Below are 5,956 nucleotides of genomic sequence, written 5' to 3'. Positions count from 1 at the left end.
ATATTAACTCATAAAACATAATTAAATGAAAAAAAATCACGTTACAGATTGTATAGTAAGATCCCAATTTGATTAAAATAACTAAGCACTACACACCTGTGTCTGAAAATAAAATACGAACATGAAAAAGCCTGAAAAGAAATGCAGGAGTGTACCCCACAGTGTACCCCTCCTTTCACCGTCACTGCCATCTCTATTCTTGGGGACTTGGAGAGGATGGGAAGACCAGGAAAATATGACTGAAAAGCCAAAAGCAGCCTAGGGGGATGCTGAGCAGAGACAGCGGCCCTGGCAGGCAGTTGTTCGGGGCATGGCTTTTGGTGCCTGATAGACCTGGGTTCAAATTTGGATTCTGTCATTTACCAGGTGGACCTCGGGCACAGGACTTCACTGCTCTAAGTCTCAGCTTCTTCATCTTTAAAGTAGGGCTCACAATGCCCACCTTACAGAGTTAACTGGCCAGAATAGGGTTAACACAAAGTGCTTGGCATATAGCAAGGGCAAAGTAAATGGGAGTGAATTTTTTTTTAATCAACTTTATTGAGTTATAATTTGCACACAATAAACTGCACGGAGCCCCATGGATTACGTGGCCATAGCCTATCCTACCATCATCACAGGTTAGATTTGCCTTTTCTATACTTTCATATAAATGAAGTCATAAATATGTTCTTCATATATATATATATATTGTATATGTATAACTGAATCTCTATGCTGTACACCAGAAGCTAACACAACACTGTAAATCAACTATTCTTCAATTTTTTTAAATTTGTGCTCCTTTTACTTGGCCTAATAGTTTTGAGATTCAGGTATGTTATTGCTTGTATTACTAGTTTAATTCATAACAGCCCCAAACTGTCAACAATCCAAATGTCCATCAGCATGTGAATGGCGTGTAGTGAAGAATTAGCTAAAGAAAGTTCTGGCCTTTGTCTTTGGCTACTGGGAGGTGACCTTTAGGCCCCTGGAGTATCCTGCTCCATTGGACTGTCCGTTTGCCTGGGGGCTTGGCCACCCAGCACTCTGGCAATGTGATTTACGATGGTGGGTCTCTGGAATACACTCTATCAGTTCTGACCTCTGGGAGGGGTTGGAGACTAGCGCTCAGCCATGTGGCAATATATGATCGAGCACCATTGAAAACTCGACACCGAAGCGTGGGTGACCTTCCTGGGTGGGCAACCCTCTGTGCATTTTGCTGTGCATTGATGCTGGGAGCGGGTAATACATTGCTGAGGACTTGGAAACTTCATGTGTGAAACCCTCCTAGACTCAGCCCTACGTGGGGGACACTTGGTTGGTTCTGATTTGTATCCCTTTGCTCTAATACGAAGGTAATTCTAAGTAGAGCACTTTCCTGAGTTCTGTGAGTTGTTCTAGCAAATTGTTGAACCTGAGTGTGACTGTGGAGACTCTCAAATTCATAGTCAGCTTAGCTGAAGTGAGGATGACCCAGGGACCCCCACACTTGTGGCTGGTGCCTGAACTGAGGGCATCTTGTGAGGGTTCTTCCCTCAGACTTTGCAGACTTGGTTTTCACTGCAGATGGATAAACAAATTGTGGTAAGTACTGTGGAAGGGTACTCAGCAGCTGAAAAAAGGAACAAGCGACTGACGCATGGGACACAGAGATGAATCTCAAAAGCATTGTGCTGAGGGAGTGTGGATTTTAATGCAGCAATTCAGCAACTGACCCAGGCAACACATGACCAGGGCTCCCCCCATCCCCCTGGACTCATTGCACAAGAAATACTGTGCTTTCACAGGAAGGCGCGATGACCATGGCCTGTGGGTGAGGAGACCTTCAGCAGGAAGTGAAACGTGGGCCAGGCCTGGAGGGCAGGAGATGTGGAAGCTGAGAGGGCACTTCTCTCCTACACAGATGGAAGGTACCCCAAGCTCAAGCCTGGCAGGAGCACAGCACTGAGGACTTGGAGAAGATGTGGCCAGAAAAGGTGGCAGGTTAGGGGCCAATGGGAATTTGGATTCTCCTTGTAAGGTGTGAGGTGACCCAATGTTTTCAGAGCTGGAGGGAGGCTGCCATGGGATGAGAGGTTGAAAAGAATTTGTTTTCTATTGTTGTACTAGACTGAAGAAGTGGGGGAGATCTGCTGACTCCCCACTGGAGAATAACTGGGGTGGCTGGGAAAAGCATATTTGCTCTGAATAAGGCAGTCAGCAATCCGTATACATTTCAATATCCAGTAAGGCGCTTTTCAAACTTTTCTCCAAGGCGACCCAGCTGAAAAATAAATTTTACATTAATCCTCAGTACACCACACATAAACAAAACAAACCATATATCCTCTTACAATATACAATACACTCTGAAATTTTCTATTCTATTCTATTCTATAATTTAAAAAAAAACACATACTGATCATTAAGCACTGAATTTGTTTCCTGGTTATATACTATCCCCTTTGGCCCCTTTCCCCTCCTGCGAGGCAGTCGCTCTTCTGGATGGACGGGGGGCATCAGCACTTCTGCGGAGCCCCAGGGAGGGGCTGCAGCATGGATGTGGCGGTGAGCTTGGGCTTGGGGGGTGGGGGGAGAGCACGTGCGAGGGCCGGCTCTGCCTCCCAGGTTACGTGACCTCAGTCATCACCTCTGACTCCCCCACCTTGGCCACTCCTCAAAGGGACTGACCAACCCTGCCCCACCTCAGAGTGGCCTTTGGCGGGTGAGATCACGTACTTGAAAGCATCTTGGAGCTGCCATATGCTATTTGAGGGAAAGAGACTGGGTCTCTGTTTTTGTAGCTCTTCCCCCAAGCTTTCCCACAGATGTTTGGCCACCACTGCAGGTGATGCTCATCACAAAGGGAGCACATGGGGGTCACAGCACAGGTAATTTTAAAAGTCTGAGCATCCACTCCAAGCCAGATGAGGGCTACACATTTTCGATACGTGGTCTGTAAATCTCACCAAAATATCCTTAGCTAGAAATTATCCTCATCTTATGGGTAAGGAACAGGCTCAGAGAGAGGAGAAAGCTGCCCACGATCACAAGGGTGAGATGGATGCCAAAGCCCAGACTGTCTGCTCATCAGCCCTGTTCCCCCTGCTAACTCTGTCCCCACTGTGCAGCCCTCGGACTCCAGAGGCCAGACCCAGGGTGTTTAGGGAGCCATGTCAGCCGCAGACATCCCTGTGGTGTACACGGTGAGTCCGAGGTACCCTGCAGTGTTCTGGAGAGCGCTCGTGTATACGGGCATCTCTCTGCCATTGGAATCTTGTTTTCCAAAATTATGATGATGGCAACTGCTAACACTCAGGATGCCCAGCTCAGCTTCACGTTTCCACAGCCTCCCCGCTTTCAGCAGGCACTGTCGTCGTACCTACTTTACAAAAGGTGGGAAGGCGAAGGAGCTTGCCTGAGGTCACACCACCAACAAGCTGCAGAGCTGGGACTTGAACTCAGCCTGCCCCCAAGAACTCCAATGATGTTTACCACTGTGTTTGGGGATTTAAGGAACAAGAAACTGGGAAGGAAGAGAGAAGGCTGATGCTCAATTCTGCGGTTATCCTGGATGCTGTCAATGAAGGCCAAAAATAGAAGAGAAACACAGACTAAGAGAGCTGGGTGCTGACTAAGCCAGAATGTACAGCGCCACCAAGATTCCAGTTCCCTCCAGGAGTGTTCTATTGTTTTTCAAAATGGCCACAAGTAAAAACAGCTCCCGCAGACAGGAAGGCAGGAAGGCCAACCCTCGCTGCTTCCCCAGGAGTGGCAACTCCTCAGAGCCCCCGCACACCAGGACCACCAGAGCCAGCCTTTGCTGTGGACTCTTACCCAGGCAGGTGGGTTCTTCATAAAGGCTTTGTTTTTGATCTAGAGGACAGTAAAATGACAGTTTTGGGGACTCTGACAGCTGCGTGGACCAGGAGGTAATCTCATCTCCAGTCCCCTGGCTCATGTGCATGGTGGGGTCACTGGGAGCCTCAAGGAGGAGACCAGAGAGGAGGGGACTGGAGAGGAGGGCGAGTTGCCGGAGAGAGGGAGAGGCTTTATAAATAACTTCGTCCTCCGTCTGCCTTGAAATCACAGCACTGTGACCGGCTGTGTAATTAAATGAAGAGCAGGCAGGGCCCTGGAGAAGCTAACGCATTAGTGCGGAGAGAGGGTGCGGGAGGGTGATAAGCTGGAGAGGCAGGTTAATGACAATACAGGTAAACAGGTGGCCTCTGAGAGTCAAGAAGCCCTGGGGTATGCACATGTCTGAGTCTGTGTGTGTTTGTGTGTGTGTGTCTTTCTCAGAAAGAGAGAGAGAGAAGGGACTATGAAATCTGTTGGTACTCCAGCCCTCCCTCCTATTAACTGAATCAAACTGGTTTTCCTCCCCGACATGGAGGTCTGTGTGCACCCCATCTCCCTTCCAGTCCATCTGTACCCTCATCCCCAAAGGTTACTATAAACTACTTTGCAGTGAAAGTATCTTTAAAATTTAACACCCTGCACCCCACTGCAGGGGTAGAAGGATGATTTGGCAAGCTGGTTCCAAAGAAGGGGGCACCAGATATGATTAAACTCCATCTTCCAGAAAGATGGACATGCCCCTTCCACAGACTCCAGTCACCCCCTCACTGATCTGTGACAGGAAGTCAAGATTTACCTTGAATCTACCCCCTGAGTTGTGTCCCTGAAGCAGGGACACAACTGTGCATGCCCTGAAGGCCTGGGGTACCGACCACTATTTGAGGGGTGGAGGTCCTTCCTCTCAATGAGGTTAAGCATTTCTGTCACCAGCTTCACTCTGTGGCTGTTTCTCATCTTCCTGCTTCCTTCAACGTCCCCTTCTCTCCTGAAGCATCCCAGACCTTCGTGTTCCCTCTCCCCCAGCCCCTCTCACCCTCCAGGGGCCTCCTGGTCTGAGGCTGACCCTAGGAACTACCATGCTGTAGACTACATTGTGTCCCCCCCAAATTCACACGTTGAAGTCCTAACCCTCAACGTGATGGTATTTGGTGATAGGGTCTTTGGGAGATAACCGGGGTTAGATGAGGTCATGAGGGTGGGGTCCTCATGATCTAGGTAGTGGCTTTATAAGAAGAGGAAGAGAGAGAGTTTCCTGTCTCTCACTCCGTGAGGGCACAGTAAGAAGGTAGTCCTCTGAAAGCCAAGAAGGGGGTCCTCACCGGGAACTGAATTGGCCGGTGACCTGACCTCAGACTTCCCAGCCTCCAGAACCGTGAGAAATAAGTTACTGAAGCCACTGGGCCACTGGCATTTTGTTATAGCAGAACAAGCAGACTAATGCATACAGCAAGTAATTCTCAGGCCCTTTCGAGTTTACATAGCATTTACTGAGCCTGGCACGGAGCTGGGTACTAGAGAAAGCTGATGTCTGAAAGGCTGTCCAGTCTGCAAGGACTTGCAGTCTGGTCACTACAAGGCAAAGGCAGACATATCTAATAAGGTTCTGAGCGCTGACCTCAGCATCAATCAGCGTATTCTGAGCACCTTTGGCCCAAGGACATCCGCTACCAAATATACACACCCTCACCCACGCAGACACACTTTTCTTCCTCAAATCCTTGGTAGCTAAGTTGTGTGAGCACACGGGACAAAGTCCAGAGATGTCTGCAGCCTGCGGAGGCTTCTCTGAGAGTTCTAGTTATGACCTTGACAAATGGCATTGTGTGAGTTAAGCTCACGGACTAAACCAGGGGCTCCTGCCCCAGTGGCCACTGTAGCTACATGGGGAAGACACGCCTGGCCCCGGAGCTTCCTATCAATTTGATTCAGATCGAGTTCAGCCTCTTTCTTTGGACGATTCTGACGCCAGAGTCATTTTTGTCTTCTTACTCACGACCTTCCTTCGTTTGTTTAAATATATATCTTATTTTTTTCCTACTCTGGAGGCAGCGTTTTGCTAACTGAAGGGTAATCCTTGAGTGACATTGAACTCCACATTCCCTTCTAGAGATGGAAATTTGCTCCAAGGCCC

This window comes from Camelus ferus, chromosome 23 (assembly GCF_009834535.1).
Source record: "Camelus ferus isolate YT-003-E chromosome 23, BCGSAC_Cfer_1.0, whole genome shotgun sequence".
NCBI lineage: Eukaryota > Metazoa > Chordata > Mammalia > Artiodactyla > Camelidae > Camelus > Camelus ferus.
The sequence above is the reverse complement of the archived record's forward strand: the minus strand, read 5'-3'. Positions refer to the sequence as shown.